Consider the following 17,150-nt stretch of genomic DNA (forward strand, 5'->3'; position numbering starts at 1 on the left):
TTTACAAACAATGAGGGGCTGAAAAACAGAAATATTTCAAGGCTAATTCAATATGTACAATTTGATCAAATAATGGCACCGCGACTATCGACGAAATACAACTCATTACAATACCAAAAGTCGTTGTTAAACGAATTGGCTCGGTCTCGAGCCAATAGAAATCTACAACTACTAACTCTACGACACTACGATTCATACAAGTAACGTTTGGTAATACATATACATACGAGTGTGCACAGACGTCTACGCACCATCTTCGGGCCCCAAAAGTGTAAAATCTTGCTTGTTGGGCCTAGCTAGCCCAATGACCTGATCTTAAGGCCCGAAGACGCATATTTTTCTACGAGGTGTTGAGTTTCACCGACTTGGCACAACGTAGGGTGACTTTCAATGGCTTGTATACCACTGGTCCCCAAGGGTCCTTGGTATTGCTAGAAGAGTCTGCATATTTTACGAGGCGGGTCGGGGACCCCTCGCACGCATATTATCCCCAACCGATTAATGGAGTTATCGAGGCCTTCGTGTCCTCTTACTCTTCGGATGCGGGACGACACCTAGTCAGGGCGATTGGATAACGCGATTAGTACTGACGACGCCTTCGGGAATCGTTAGTATAACTATAAACTGGGCGTTTGTGTAACGCGGGTTTGTAGTAAATAATCCTGCTCGAGAACCTTCCAACGTCGCCTGGGACCGACACTTCTATCTTCGTAATGGTTTCAACGCAACTTAATGGATTCCAAAGGAACTAGGGGAACATCGGGTTTTCCTAGGGTTTTTATTACATACATATTTGAAATGCATACATCTTCAATGGACATTTTTTTTTCACAAGTATAGAAACAAACAAGCATACTTATGGATCTTCACAAACGTTTTCAAAAGCTTATCTTTTCAGAAAATATCGGATTTTCTGGTGGTTTTTCAAACAAGACAAACATTCGATTTCAAACACTACTTATGAACTCACCAACATTTTATATGTTGACGTTTTTTTTAAAATACTTGTATTCTCAGGGAACCAGTGAATCAAGGGAAACTATAATCAGTGACGGTTGCAGTTTATTTTTGTATGAATGGAACAAATTAATTTTTGGGAATGTAATGTTTTAAACAATGTATGACATGTAAACACTACTGGTTGTACTATGTTAATGAATGGTGACGAATGTTGTTATGTTTCATATATATTCAATGTTATGGTATGCAATTGAGTCACGACAGCCCCCGGACGTTTCCGCCGTCTGGTTCGGGGGTGTGACAGGTTGGTATCAGAGCTTTGTTTATAGTGAACTAGCATGTCGAGCCATACATTGATATGCAACTATAAACCAAAAAGAAGGACTAACATAACTCTGAACAAAACAAGTAAATAAAATACACTTGCTTGCATTAGGAATAAGGACCTAACGCTGAATCAAACACAATAATGCTGGTATCTCGGTTCATTCGAGACTGTTCTTAGGGATACCAAGGACTGAATGTAGCCTGATCAACTACATTCTTTCCAAGGTACAACTAACACACGTCTTGATGAGATCGGGATAGCCAGGGAACCTAAAACTATACCCTTTATCACCCAAACAGAGAATGTTTGCTTAGTCTGTGTAATAGTCATAGTACCCTAGGAATAATGTAGCATAATTACGTACTCGCGCAGACAGCATGGCTGGCTTTCATCACCCTGGAGACCCCTACTTCCCTAATCAGGGAAACAACGGGTGGCTAGAGGAGGAGGAGGAGCCTGAGGAAGAGCCTGAAGAAGAACCTGAGGAGGACCCTGAAGAGGAATCTGACGGGGAACCGGAGGCAGAAGTCGAGGGCGAGCCTGCCGAACCCGAAGAAGACGAAGAACCTTTCGGAGAGGAGCTCGATGACAGCGAAGGGGGTGATTCGGACGCAGAGTCCGAGGTCATCGATCCCCCTTACCCGATCAGGGTGCCTGCTTATCGTGTGGGACCCACTGGACCTACCCCTCCTTGGGGCATTGATCTTTGGAGATGGAGCAGACATCAGGGACAGCGACCCCCATTTGGCATGTCACGTGAGTTCTTTGACTTGAGGGACGGAGGACCGGCCGACCGAGCCCTACCGGTCATGGTGAGACGATTATGGGACACCGGCGACCTTGCTCAGGACACTGCTGATCAAGTTCGCCAGCTGTGGACTAGGGTCGAGCGTGCGGAACAGGAGACGCGTGACGTCCTCCGGGAGTTTCACATGAGGCAGGTAAGGTGGGAATCTCGACTCCAGGATGCAGAACGCTTGGTGGCTCGTCTTCAGGGAGCATCCACATCTTCGGCACCACCTCCTGACGCAGCTCATCGCGGTTAGGGATAGACTTATCATAGTAGGATATTAGGAACTATGTTATGTACTCCGGCTCTATGTTTAAGTGACTACACTACTCATGGAGCCGTTATGCTGTCGGATTAGTGTTACATATGTATGCTCCTACGAGCAAATTTTCTTGTACTAAATGCGGATAATATTAATAAACTTTTGTGTGTTTTGTTATGATATTACCAGTTGTTATGTGTTGAGATATTATGATTGTATGCCCGATAGTAGTAATGTTTAGGTTCGCACCATACACCTAGTTAGTAGGATCACAACCTCACAGAAACCACATACACTCAACATCTTTCCGTTTCATGACAGAAAGATGCCTCGCCCAGCTACTCGCGGAAATCCCGAACCAATCCCGCCCGAAGTTGACTCCACTGCTTTCCAGGCAGCCGTGTCTGCTGCGGTCACAGCAGCTATGGCACAACTTCACCGAGGAAACAATGGAGGAAGCAATGGTCAAGGCTCCGGAAGTTCGAACAACGGGACGAACCAAGGACTCACTAAAACATGCACCTACAAGGATTTTGCGAATGCCAAACCCCGAACTTTCAACGGCACTGGAGGAGTGATCGCGCTGAAACGATGGATCGAGAAGGTAGAGTCGGTATTCGAGATATGCGAGTACCCCGAGCAGATGAAAGTGAAGTTCGCGGCCTGCACTTTTGTGGATCAAGCACTCACTTGGTGGAATGGTCACATAGAAGCTATGACACTCCCTGTCGCCAACTCTATTCCCTGGGCAGAAATGAAAGAGATGTTGACGGCTGAGTACTGCCCCCGAGGCGAAATGCAGAAGATGGAGCAGGAACTATGGAATCTCACGGTGCAGAATGGGAACATCGATGCTTACATATCGAGATTCAGCGAACTATCTCTGTTGTGCCCGGGTATGATCACATCAGAGGGAAAGAAGATCGAACGATTCATCTGGGGATTGACATCCCCCATTCAAGGGAATGTGATAGCTGCAAACCCTGAAACGTTTGACAGTGCAAAGAGATTGGCAAAGAGACTATATGATCATAACAACAAAAAGGGCGAAAAACCAGTGGAGACTGAGAAGAAGAAGGAGGGTGATGGTAAGAAAGGATGGAACCACAAGAGAAAGGGACGTCAGGGCCCCGAGACCTCTAAAAAGCAGCAAACAGTGGCAGTTAACGCTGTTATTGCGCCGGTTCCAGTCACCTCACATGCTCCAGCCTCAGCTGCTTCAAATGCTTCAAGACCCTATTCCGGTAATGCTCCCAAGTGCAATAAGTGCAGTTTCCATCACCATGGAGAATGTAAGGAGTTCCATTGCACCAGTTGCAACCGAAGGGGACACACTGCAAGGTTCTGCAGGACTTATCCTTCTCAGAACCAGAGTCAGGGAAACAACCAGAACAACAACAACAACCACCGCAATACCAACAACGTCAATGCCGGAGGCAACAACGCAGGGCCTAGCCACACCTGTTTCGGGTGTGGAAGGACGGGGCATTTCCGTCGAGATTTCCCTAACAACAACAACTCAGGAAACAGAGGAGCAGGAAGAATGCTGACTATGGGTCAGAGTGATGCAGTTCAGGACCCCGCAGTTGTGACCGGTACGTTCCTCCTAAACCACACTTATGCATGCATCTTATTTGATACCGGAGCGGAGCGAAGTTTCGTAAGCGAGAAGTTTAAACATTTACTAAAACAACAACCCCAGAAGCTAAATGAAACCTATACGGTGGAAATGGCCAATGGGAAGACCGAATCCACTAGGGAAATCTACATCGGATGTACCCTAACCCTAAATCAACACGTCTTACGAATAGATCTGATGCCAGTATCAATTAGGAGTTTCGATGTGATTATCGGCATGGATTGGTTAAGCCCCCACCATGCTGAGATTATGTGCCACGAGAAGGCCGTTCGCCTTCGTCTCCCGAATCACGAAACCTTAGTAATCTACGGAGACAAACCTAGCACGAATCTTCGTCTTATCTCGTGCATCAAAGCACAAAAACATCTGCGAAAGAACAATTTGGCGTTCTTGGCTCACATAGTGGACAAGACCAAAGAAGAAACTAACATCCAAGACATTCCAGTAGCGTGTGAATTTCCGGACGTGTTTCCTGAAGATCTTCCAGGAGTACCCCAGAGAGACAGGTTGAGTTCCGAATCGACCTCGTTCCAGGAGCAACCCCTCTTGCTAAATCACCATATCGATTGGCTCCTGCTGAAATGCAGGAATTGTCCAGCCAACTCAGTGAGCTTCTGGACAAGGGATTTATCCGACCTAGCTACTCGCCATGGGGAGCTCCGGTGCTCTTCGTCAAAAAGAAGGATGGATCTTTCAGAATGTGCATCGATTACAGAGAGTTAAACAAACTCACTGTCAAAAACCGCTACCCACTCCCACGAATCGATGATCTATTCGACCAGCTCCAAGGAGCTAGCTATTTTTCTAAGATAGATTTACGGTCTGGATATCACCAACTCAAAGTCCGAGAAGAAGATATTCCTAAAACCGCTTTTCGAACCCGCTACGAACATTATGAATTCGTCGTAATGCCCTTCGGTCTAACAAATGCACCCGCCGCATTTATGGACCTAATGAATCGAATCTGTCGACCGTTCCTGGACAACTTCGTCATTGTGTTTATCGACGACATCCTCGTTTATTCTCGAAGCAAAGAGGAGCATGGCCAACATCTCCGACAAGTCCTAGAGACGCTGCGATCGGAAAAACTTTACGCCAAACTCTCCAAGTGTGAGTTCTGGCTTCGGAGTGTGAATTTCCTAGGCCACGTGGTTAGCCAAGACGGAATTCATGTGGACCCCTCTAAGGTCAAGGCTGTGGAGGGATGGGCAACTCCGACTACGCCCACAGAAATTCGTCAGTTCTTAGGCCTAGCATGTTACTATAGGAGATTCATCCAAAACTTCTCTAAGATCGCCAAGCCGCTTACCTTGCTTACGCAAAAGGGCGTGCCATTCAAGTGGACAGACCGACAAGAGATTGCGTTTCAAACCCTGAAGCAAGCTCTTTGTAGCGCTCCTGTACTATCTCTACCTGAAGGAACAGAAGATTTTGTAGTCTACTGTGACGCGTCGAATCAAGGCCTAGGTTGCGTTCTCATGCAACGTGGAAGAGTGATAGCATATGCGTCCCGCCAACTAAAGACGCATGAGGCAAATTATACGACCCATGACTTAGAACTGGGAGCTGTGGTTTTTGCTCTAAAAATTTGGAGGCACTACCTGTACGGTACAAAGTGCACCATCTTCACGGACCACAAGAGCCTCCAGCACATCTTGAATCAGAAGGAGCTGAACATGAGACAACGAAGATGGGTGGAATTGTTAAACGACTACGAATGCGAGATCAAGTACCATCCAGGCAAGGCCAACGTAGTAGCCGATGCCTTAAGTCGGAAGGAGTACTCTAATCGCCGTACGAAAACGCACTCGATAACCATTCAGTCTCATTTGGCCACTCAAATTGCATCAGTCCAGGCAGAGGCTATGAAAGTGGAAAATAGAACTAGTGAAGCATTACGCGGAATGGAGAAGAACCTGGAAGTCAAAGAGAATGGGGTATACTACTTCATGAACCGTATTTGGGTCCCAAAAGTCGGAGGGTTTAGGGAGACCGTTATGAAGGAAGCCCACAAGACACGATACTCCATTCATCCCGGTTCGGACAAGATGTATTTGGACATCAAGCAACACTATTGGTGGCCTAACATGAAGGCGGAAATCGCTACTTATGTTGGTAAGTGCCTTACGTGCGCCAAAGTAAAAGTGGAGTACCAGAAACCTTCCGGATTGTTACAGCAACCGGCAATTCCCGAGTGGAAATGGGAAGGGATTTCTATGGATTTCGTGACCAAGCTGCCCAAGACGTCGAACGGATTAGACACCATATGGGTAATAATCGACCGACTGACGAAATCTGCCCATTTCCTGCCAATCAAAGAGTCCTACAAGATGGAGAGATTGACGCGGTTGTACCTACGAGAGATCGTAAGACTCCATGGAGTGCCAAAATCTATCATCTCGGATAGGGACAGTAGATTCACGTCGCGGTTTTGGCAATCACTCCACAAGGCAATGGGGACTCATCTCGATATGAGCACCGCGTATCACCTACAAACGGACGGTCAGAGCGAACGAACCATCCAGACGCTCGAGGACATGCTTCGTGCATGTGTGATAGACTTTGGAAAGTCTTGGGATACCCACCTGCCGTTGATCGAATTCTCATATAACAATAGTTATCATTCGAGCATCAAGGTGGCCCCTTTCGAAGCACTGTACGGGCGTAAATGTAGATCACCGTTATGTTGGGCTGAAGTAGGTGACACCCAGCTAGCAAGAACGCATACGTCGGATAGGGCAATAACAGGACCGGAAATCATTCGCGAGACCACAGAAAAGATTGTCCAGATCAAAGCTCGATTACAAGCATCGCGTGACCGACAAAAGAGCTACGCCGACAAACGACGAAAGCCCTTGGAATTCCAGGTCGGTGATCGAGTATTGTTGAAAGTCTCACCCTGGAAAGGGGTTATACGTTTCGGAAAACGGGGAAAGCTAAACCCACGGTACATTGGACCTTTCGAGATCGTCGCCCGAATAGGTCCGGTAGCATACAGACTACAACTACCCGCGGAGCTAAACGATGTACACCCCGTGTTTCATGTCTCTAATCTGAAGAAGTGTCTATCAGATGAAACCCTTGTCATTCCTCTTGACGAAATCGAAATTAATGAGAATCTCCTGTTCGTCGAAGAACCAATCGAAATCATGGACAGGGAGGTGAAGCGTACTAAGCAGAGTCGCATCCCGATCGTGAAGGTACGGTGGAACGCAAAGCGTGGGCCAGAATTCACCTGGGAACGCGAGGATCAAATGAGACAAAAGTACCCTCACCTATTATAGCATTCTCAAATCTAGCTTTCAAACAGAATTTCGGGACGAAATTCCCTCTAACGGGGGGATGATGTCACAACTGAAAATTTTGAGCCATGTAATCTATACATTCAAGTTAATGGGAATCAAAAACTTCAATCAAATACAACATGCTAGAACTACAAATAGTCATCAAACAATTGGAGACCCTAAAAGTCCTTGTTAAGTCCATTTTGGATTAGGACTCCCTTATTGGATCCAAACGGACCAATAAGCTTCCAATTAGATTATCATGGGCTTAGAACCCTAATTGGGCTCTAATTGGACCCACACTTATTTATTTTAACATTTTAGGTCATGTTGGGCCTAGAATGAAATGGATTAAGAGCCTTGATACATGAATAACCTAAAACTAGTTCAAGAAAAACATAAAAATCCTACTACATTCTTTTAAGCATAAAACACACTCTAACAAACTCTAATTTTGGGCTTAAGGGAAAAAGCCCAAATTTTTCTTTTCCCTTTCAAAAATCTCGGCCCAAAGGCCCAAATCCAAGAAGATAAGGAAGAGTTGACTTAAGTGTGCCACCTCATTATTGTCCATAGGATCTCCATGCAAGATATTTCCTTTTCCCATGCAAGTATCACTTCAAAAATCATCTCACTCCTTCCTCTCTCTCACTCTCGGCCATACACCCACACACACACACATAAAAATCTCTCAAATCCTCTCTAGATCACTCAAGAACAACTCTCCCTCTCCACTCAAAAATCTCGAGTTCTAGGAAGCATTCAAGAGGAAATCTCCACAAAATTCTTCATCTAAGGTAAGATTATGCATAGATCTATGGTTTAAATTCTTTTGTTATCAAAATCCTTTCCTAATCTATGCAAAAATCGTGATCTTGCATCCTAGAACCATCTCAAAACTCGAGATCTTCATCAAAGGGAGCTAAGGCCAAAAACACTTCATTTTCCTTCCATTTTTCCTTGCAAAACCGAATCAACACCCCAAGGTGAGCTTCATACCCCCTATTTTCTGTTTTTATGAGTTTTGTGGGGGGGAATACAAGTGAAAGTGTAGATCTATATGTGTTTGTATGCCTTGTATGATTTCCATGCTTATATGTATGCTTTTATGTGTTTTAATGTTGAATCTAGCCATAAAACCCCTCAAAACCGAGATATAACTTATGTTTTATGATCTTAGCTTCAAATATATTTCTACACACAAAGTGTTTCAAGAAAAATGGCTAAGTGGTTTAGTAATAATTTTCTTTGGGTTAAAAACACAAGTTTTGGGCCTAAAATGTGAAAAATACAAAATTAAGGGCCCAAATTGACATTTCACAGATTCTGATGGATGAAGTGTGCCAAAACAGTTTCCATAGAACTATTTCTGGAATTATACTCAATTAGAGGATTAAAAACATAAATTTCAAGCTTAATGGGCTAAAAATGAAAATTTCGGCCCAATGAGGCCCATTATGCGAATGTTTCTGTTTTGGAGGGCCAAAACTGTAATTTTCTGTAAAACAGTGGACTATAAGTGTCCCAAATCCTTTTCAAAGGTTTAAAATGCTTTTTAAATTTAAAAAGGACCAAAGTTGCAAAAATTTTCCAATTTGGGCCAAAATTGTCAAAATTGCGAAAAGAAGGGTTAAAACCGAGAAAACTGCATTTTCAGGGACTTAAACTGTTTTCTATGAAAAATATGCTGAAAAATATTAATTTCAATAATTTTTGGTGTTAAAATGTCAAGAAAAATAGTTTAAGGACCAAACCGGGAAGTATTTAATAAAAGGGTTGGAAATGTAAATTTTACAAACAATGAGGGGCTGAAAAACAGAAATATTTCAAGGCTAATTCAATATGTACAATTTGATCAAATAATGGCACCGCGACTATCGACGAAATACAACTCATTACAATACCAAAAGTCGTTGTTAAACGAATTGGCTCGGTCTCGAGCCAATAGAAATCTACAACTACTAACTCTACGACACTACGATTCATACAAGTAACGTTTGGTAATACATATACATACGAGTGTGCACAGACGTCTACGCACCATCTTCGGGCCCCAAAAGTGTAAAATCTTGCTTGTTGGGCCTAGCTAGCCCAATGACCTGATCTTAAGGCCCGAAGACGCATATTTTTCTACGAGGTGTTGAGTTTCACCGACTTGGCACAACGTAGGGTGACTTTCAATGGCTTGTATACCACTGGTCCCCAAGGGTCCTTGGTATTGCTAGAAGAGTCTGCATATTTTACGAGGCGGGTCGGGGACCCCTCGCACGCATATTATCCCCAACCGATTAATGGAGTTATCGAGGCCTTCGTGTCCTCTTACTCTTCGGATGCGGGACGACACCTAGTCAGGGCGATTGGATAACGCGATTAGTACTGACGACGCCTTCGGGAATCGTTAGTATAACTATAAACTGGGCGTTTGTGTAACGCGGGTTTGTAGTAAATAATCCTGCTCGAGAACCTTCCAACGTCGCCTGGGACCGACACTTCTATCTTCGTAATGGTTTCAACGCAACTTAATGGATTCCAAAGGAACTAGGGGAACATCGGGTTTTCCTAGGGTTTTTATTACATACATATTTGAAATGCATACATCTTCAATGGACATTTTTTTTTCACAAGTATAGAAACAAACAAGCATACTTATGGATCTTCACAAACGTTTTCAAAAGCTTATCTTTTCAGAAAATATCGGATTTTCTGGTGGTTTTTCAAACAAGACAAACATTTGATTTCAAACACTACTTATGAACTCACCAACATTTTATATGTTGACGTTTTTTTTAAAATACTTGTATTCTCAGGGAACCAGTGAATCAAGGGAAACTATAATCAGTGACGGTTGCAGTTTATTTTTGTATGAATGGAACAAATTAATTTTTGGGAATGTAATGTTTTAAACAATGTATGACATGTAAACACTACTGGTTGTACTATGTTAATGAATGGTGACGAATGTTGTTATGTTTCATATATATTCAATGTTATGGTATGCAATTGAGTCACGACAGCCCCCGGACGTTTCCGCCGTCTGGTTCGGGGGTGTGACACTTTTCAAGAAAGAAGAGCATTATGGAACCACATAGGAGCTCAAATCAGTGTATATCTACGATTTACATCCACTCATCCATCTCCAAATGGTACAAAGTGTTTACGTTGATGTTTTTTATGTTAGATCTTGTTATGCTTAAGAATTTCATGCTTTTCCCCCCATAACCTTGGTTCTTATGAGTATGAGCTACTCCAAACCATTTGTGTATCATTTCCAGACGTTCTTAGGGTTGTTAAGTCATAAAAATGAGAGATTGGTCACTCTCGTCCATCCACGCATGTGTTCTTGAGCAAAAGATGACTTTAAGGACCTAGGTTTTGGATTTGTGCTCCTTGTGGCCATGTAAATGGATAAAGTCAGAGACTTTATCCATCAAGCCATTCATAAGATATAGATCTAAAAATAGGAAGAGTTGATTGTCTGTTTTAAGGACTTCATAATTAAGATAGATCATCAGGTATCTACGTGGGGCGTAAATTATGTTACATTGAGTGTAGCCCTGATTTCATCCATATTTACCATCTTAAGCTCTACATTGGGCATAGAGCTGCTATGCTAAGTGTAGGTCAGCTGGAGTTGACCATTGACTTTTGATCGTTGACCGTAGACTTTGACCAAGTTTGACTTTGAGTCAAACTGAGGATTTTGGGTGGTATATCGAGACTTGAACCTTGTTTTTTGTATAGGTGACTTGTAGAGCTGATTGTTGGATATGTGATAAGTTTGGCTATCTTCTAGACTACGAGGTGAGTTCTCTTACTATACTTATGGGTCAAATGCACCAATATCGACCTACTAGATTGTGTTATGTATCATTGTGTATAGGATGTTGTTATGTTATAGTGCTCTATTAGATTGTTGACCTGTATGATTTCATGTACTTGCTGGTTTTTGTTATCTATTGCATATGTTGACATAGTGCGGTTGGGTCGAGGCGGTATGACTTTGTGTTGTAGGCTAAAAAACCTGGGCCAATCCAGTCGTGAGACTGTGGGCTAGGGCAATCTAGTCGGGAGACTGTGGGCTAGGGGCAATCTAGTCGGGAGACGGTGTGCCCAAGGGCAATCCAGTTTTATATTGTGGGCCCGGTGTGTATGCATTGTTTCTCTATTGATGTGTGTGGTATTTTGGGGGAAACTCATCAAGCTTTGTCTTATAGATGTTGATCTCAATTTTTCAGGTACTTCTGATGATCGGGGCAGAGGCGAATGTGTAATCGTACACATCCTCATGTGGTTTTATGATTTGAGAGATTGACTTGATACTCTAATTTCTTGGATATGAATTGAAAACAATGGTTGTTGACTATGGATTCTTGTGGAAAATGTTTTTATAAAAATGAAAATTTTATCATGGTTTTGGGATGTTACATGTGACAACCGTCAATTTTTGGTCAAATAAAGTCAATAAAAGTCAACCAGGTCAACTCAAATCGTATTAGAATTTTAGGAGAAATGTGATAGTCTCTAATGTTTCTAATGTACGATTGACAAGTTATAATACAAAGTTCCTCTCAGGTTGCAAATTGTCGAATATAAAACTGAAATTTGGTTAGTATCGTAACAATTCAGTAATTCAATTTTATATTATTTTAGTATAAATAATATTCATAACTCAATGTAGTGGAATTCATAAACCTTATACTACATGGCAAATTCATAAAAAAGGCTACAAACACAAATTTTGGTGCATTCGTCACCACATGCAACAAATTCTATACCCGGCTAAACACCCAAAAAAATTTAGCGGCAAGAACTTGGGAGTTCCACCTAACTTTCATGTAACGTATTATTATTTTTAATAATAATGATTTTTATAATAATTTGAATTTTTATAATTCAAATTAAATATTTTATACATCCTTTGTACCATCTTTATTTTATAAAAACATCATCATTTTTATAAAAATACCAAAAGTTTATAAAGGTTTGATTTTTTGTATAAAAAGTCACTAGTTATTAAGTTGTACCTTCATCTTAAATGGGAAACCACCTAAACCCAAGAGTAACTTACCTTTAGTCTCATCCATGTCCCTCATACCACCCCCCATAACCCACCCCCCACCCTCCTTTCCCTCTCTTTTTTATTCTCGGCCAAAGAGGCCTTATTCACCATCATTTTCTTCATTTTCATCTTATTCTCCAAGAAAAAGCTCTCATCTTCCATAGCTAAACTCTTCCAAGTTGGTTCTTGAGTTTTTGGTAAGTATTTCCTTCATAATCTAGTGATTCTACACACTTATATGCTAGTTTCAACCCATTTACACACATTATCATGTGTTACTATTCATAGGATCTTCAAATCTTCAAAGTGTTCTTGACTTGAAACTTTCTATCTATAACCTTTCATTCATCAAGAAAACACACATAAGGTGAGTTCATATCCCTTTATTTTCGAGTTTTTCCTAGTTTTAGGGGAAGGGGGATACAAGTCAACTTGTATAATAACACAAGTTGTTATACATGCTTCTTCTTTAAGTTGTGTAAAAATATTATATTCATGAAAAGATGTTATTACTTAGTTATTTGAACATTTACATGTGGTATGTTTTTTTAGAAATACAAAACTATGAAAAATAAGTGTAAACAAATTATATGGTCTTGAGAAAAAGGTCACAAAAACAAAACTATAAAAACTAGGATTTTATGAACATAATATGAATTTTCTAGCAAAAATGGTTATAACCAAGTCAATACATCATTTTTGTGGGATATAAATCAAGATATGTTATTTATAACATCTGTCTTAAAACTAGTCAAAATACTAAAGATTTAGTTTTACAAAAAGAAAACTTAAAAATCTACATTTTATGTACATATCACTGCCAAACCTGCTAACGAACTCCCTAAGTTTCTCATTAGGATCCCGGACCACTCGGTAAAGATCATTGGTGATCTTTTCAAAGGTTATTCTGCAAGAAAACTGGTTCTTAAAGATATTGACTAAGTGTGCAAATGTAGTAATAGAGTATGGGGAACGTTTAGCAGCCATTTGAGGGTTGATCCTGTAAGGGTCGAACCGAAGTCTTTGCATAGGCAAGCTTCCTTCAAGTGTACCAAGATGGGGATGATCTCCATTATTTCTTTGTATTGGGCTATGTGCTCTTCAGGATCTGTAGTTCCATCGTATAGCTTCACGTTGGGGGTTTGGAAGCGCTTAGGAACTTCAGTATCGGCTATCGCTGGAGAAAATCTCGAGATCCTGTGACTTGGAGGAGATGCTTCCGGTATGGGTTGGACCACTCTGGGTACATTTGAGATCATTTGCCTTAGTTGTTGAAGTTCCCTTCCCATGTTTGGATTTGTTCCTACATCAACATTAGTATAGTTAGTATTAGTAGTATTGTCGTTTAAGAAGTTACTAGAATCAAGGTTTCTAGGAGTATTTAAAGGCTCATTGAGATCATTGATCATAGATACTCGGTTGTCTATGGTTGTCCCCCAGGGTGACGCCACAGTGTCAAGAACTGTGTTCTTCTGGTGATTCTCTGAGGATCCCGCATCGCCAAAGTTCAGGATCCTTGGTTGTACAACCGTGGGCGTTGTTCCCTGGGACTTCTGGAATTCCGCCTTCATCCTCTCCACTTCTTTGAGCAGAACTCTATTCTCCTCCGAATGTTGGATCACCTGTTACGTCATTTTCCTCGTCATAGCAATGAGTTATGTAGTAGTGCCTGAGGCAGTCGGATCCTGGAGCCTTGGGGATCCCAAACTCCCTTGGTTGGTAACCGAAGGGGTGTTCTTCTTGGAAGTGTCAATCATTTTCCTCTAAGCAGGGGGCCCACTCGGAGGAGGTAGTAGGTTTTTTAGTTTGAATGGAAGGAGAAGAGGATGAGGAAAGTATCGGTTGTGTAGACATGATTTTCTCGAGGATTTCGAACACCACGACCCCACAGTGGGAGCCAAATTGTTTTGGTCAAAAACTGCCTAAGTGCTAATCAACCAAATTGAATGAGAGGTTGTGATATTCAGAATATGTAATTGCAAATGATAAAAGAAAGTGACACAATGGTTTACAAGGAAAACCCTTGATCCTTGCTAGGATCTCCGACATAAAACCTTGGGAGGTGATAATGATCACCCGCCTTGATGATTTTATTGATATAAAATGTTGATTACAGTGAATTGTAAGTAAAAATGAGTAAATAATTTCATAGAGTAAACTTCTAGTGAAAAAACAGTGTGTTGTGTGCAGATTACAAGTGTAAATTTATAGTCTAAACTAGCCAACAAGATGTCCGATACTTACGGGATCCTGTATGACCATCTTCGTGAACATTATTTGACCAAGTATCCCGGGTCTTTAGCATTGTTGGGACGATTCTTTGTTGAGAATTATTCTTCCCTTGACTACTTCTGCACAGGTGTTAGTTATAGACAAAATATAACCGTTATAAATATTAATAAAAATAATAATGGTAATTAGTCGGGATCCTGAGGTAGCTGAGGATCCTAGATATTTGAGGATCCTGAATATTGTAAAGGATCTTGGCCCCAACAAATACTAAATGTTTTTATACTCGTGATAGATGTAAAATTATATGATATAATCTTTTAAAACATCTAAACATATATATATATATATATATATATATATATATATATATATATATATATATATATATATATATATATATATATATGGACACAACAAAACATATATGATAAACTACAATGGGTGTAGTTTATGGGTCATAAACACTATTTTACCATTTTGGGGCGAACAAATAATTATTTAAAGATATAATTATTTTACACTATGTAATCACTATGGAAATGTAATATTTCCACTTACAAAAGGGTTTTCATTACACTATACGTAAACATGTTAATACAATTTTGTGAGACATAGTCTTCACCGTACCTACAAAAGTCTTGTATTATAACCAGAATCTCTTGTAAGAAAGTGTGATACTTGTATATAGATCTATATGAGACTGACAATCTCACACCTAAGTTGTTAGCTACAGCTAGACCGGCAGGTCTGGGGTGACAATTGTCATAACATTATGACGCCTGAAGAACGTCGTAGCAGGCCAACTACGGCTTTAGCATGGTTATAAGAACTTAATCGGGGTATTAACAATACATTTGGTTTACGGGATAACATACATTCATATGGTTTTATATAAGAATAAAACTACATAATACTATCTTCAAGTACAGAAGCACTATTCATTTTTGTCTTAGTAGGCCAACTACGGTTTTAGCATGGTTATAAGAATGTTGGAATTGAAACAAACAACATTCGGATACAATGTAATTTTCCCAATTATAATTATGATGGTTGTGTTGCTTTGATCACTTTTATTCATTATGTTATGATACTGTTCATGAAGTCATCCACCCTCAGATGTTTCCGCCATTCTGGTTTGGGGGTATGATAGATTGGTATCAGAGCATTGTTTATAGTAAACTAAGTATAACAAACCATGTAAGATATACAACTATAAATACAATGGGACTAAAACTCTCTGACTAAACATTTTCGCACAAGTATACTTTTAAAAAATAATGATATTTTTTATAAGAAAGTATAAGTACATACATACGTACTAGAACGGTGTCATAACAACAACAATACAAAAGTTAAAAGAAAAAAGTATGTTGAACACTACGATTAAGCTTAGATAGTTATGTAATCATATCTGGGATAAATATAGACTAATCAACTATATTTATGCGAGATAAGACTAACATGTGTTTGGGAATAGTCGTGGTGAACAACGAGTCTAAAACTTACCAACACCCTATACGAATAAATCCTAGAACCAAACATAAATTTTAAGATATTATAGGAGTATTTTATGACACTATAGAACCATACATCTACATTCATTATGTGCCTCTTATACCTCTATTCTTGCACAATTGACATGGCCGGATTTCACCTAGCCGGTGTAACACCCCATTTATATATTAGATAAATAAATAAATTAACGAACGAGTAGTAGCCCTAAAATAAATAATTATATCAAAGGATGGTCTTGAAGGGCTAATTGTCGTAATTTTAGAAGTTGGGGGTTAAAAGTGTGAGTTCCAGACTCAGTTTGTAAATATTAATGAAGACAGGGGCTCCGTGGTAATTATTTGGATTTAATTTGAAAGGAAAAGAGGTGGAAGGGTTGAACATGTCATAATTAAGATATTGGGGGGCTGTTTGGTAATTTACGGGACTTAATATGTAAGGGATTTCCATGGATTGGGTTGGAAGGGTAATATTGGATTACATTTTTAAAGAAAAGGGAAATGAGGGACTGATCTTGGCATTATGGTAACAAGTTTGGGGGGTCGGGGTATATAAACCCGTCACCCCAGTTCTAAACCTTAACCCTAAAAGAAGTGTCAGCCGCCACTCTCATCTCTTCGTCTCCGATGCCGCCACCATTCACCTTGTTCGCTTTTCCGACCGCCTAGCACCATCAGGGTAGTTCTCGTCACCGAAAACATTGAGAATCGGCAAGAGATGGGAGCAACTGCCATATCAATTGACGTCGGAGCTGGGAGACGCCACCCGTCACTGTTTCATTGTTGTTGGCGCCGCCGGAGGGCTCGTTTCTGTTGCTTCGGTCATCGGTTGCCATCCAGAAGGACTATTGTGTTGTAGGTCGCTGCTCTAGCCGTTGTAAGTGTCGTTGTAGCGCTGTTGTTCTTCCTCCTCCGAGACGTTGTTGCTGTCGTTATGCACTACCAAGTGGTGGTTGCATCCGAAAGTCCGAGCAAGGTTGCTGTGGGGGTGTTGTTGCTTGACTGGGAAACAAAAGGAACCACCGCCACCACCGTGAGGTGGTGGCTGTCATCGTAAAATCACCACTGCCGCCACCTTAACCACC

This window comes from Lactuca saligna, chromosome 6 (assembly GCF_052625555.1).
Source record: "Lactuca saligna cultivar CGN05327 chromosome 6, ASM5262555v1, whole genome shotgun sequence".
NCBI lineage: Eukaryota > Viridiplantae > Streptophyta > Magnoliopsida > Asterales > Asteraceae > Lactuca > Lactuca saligna.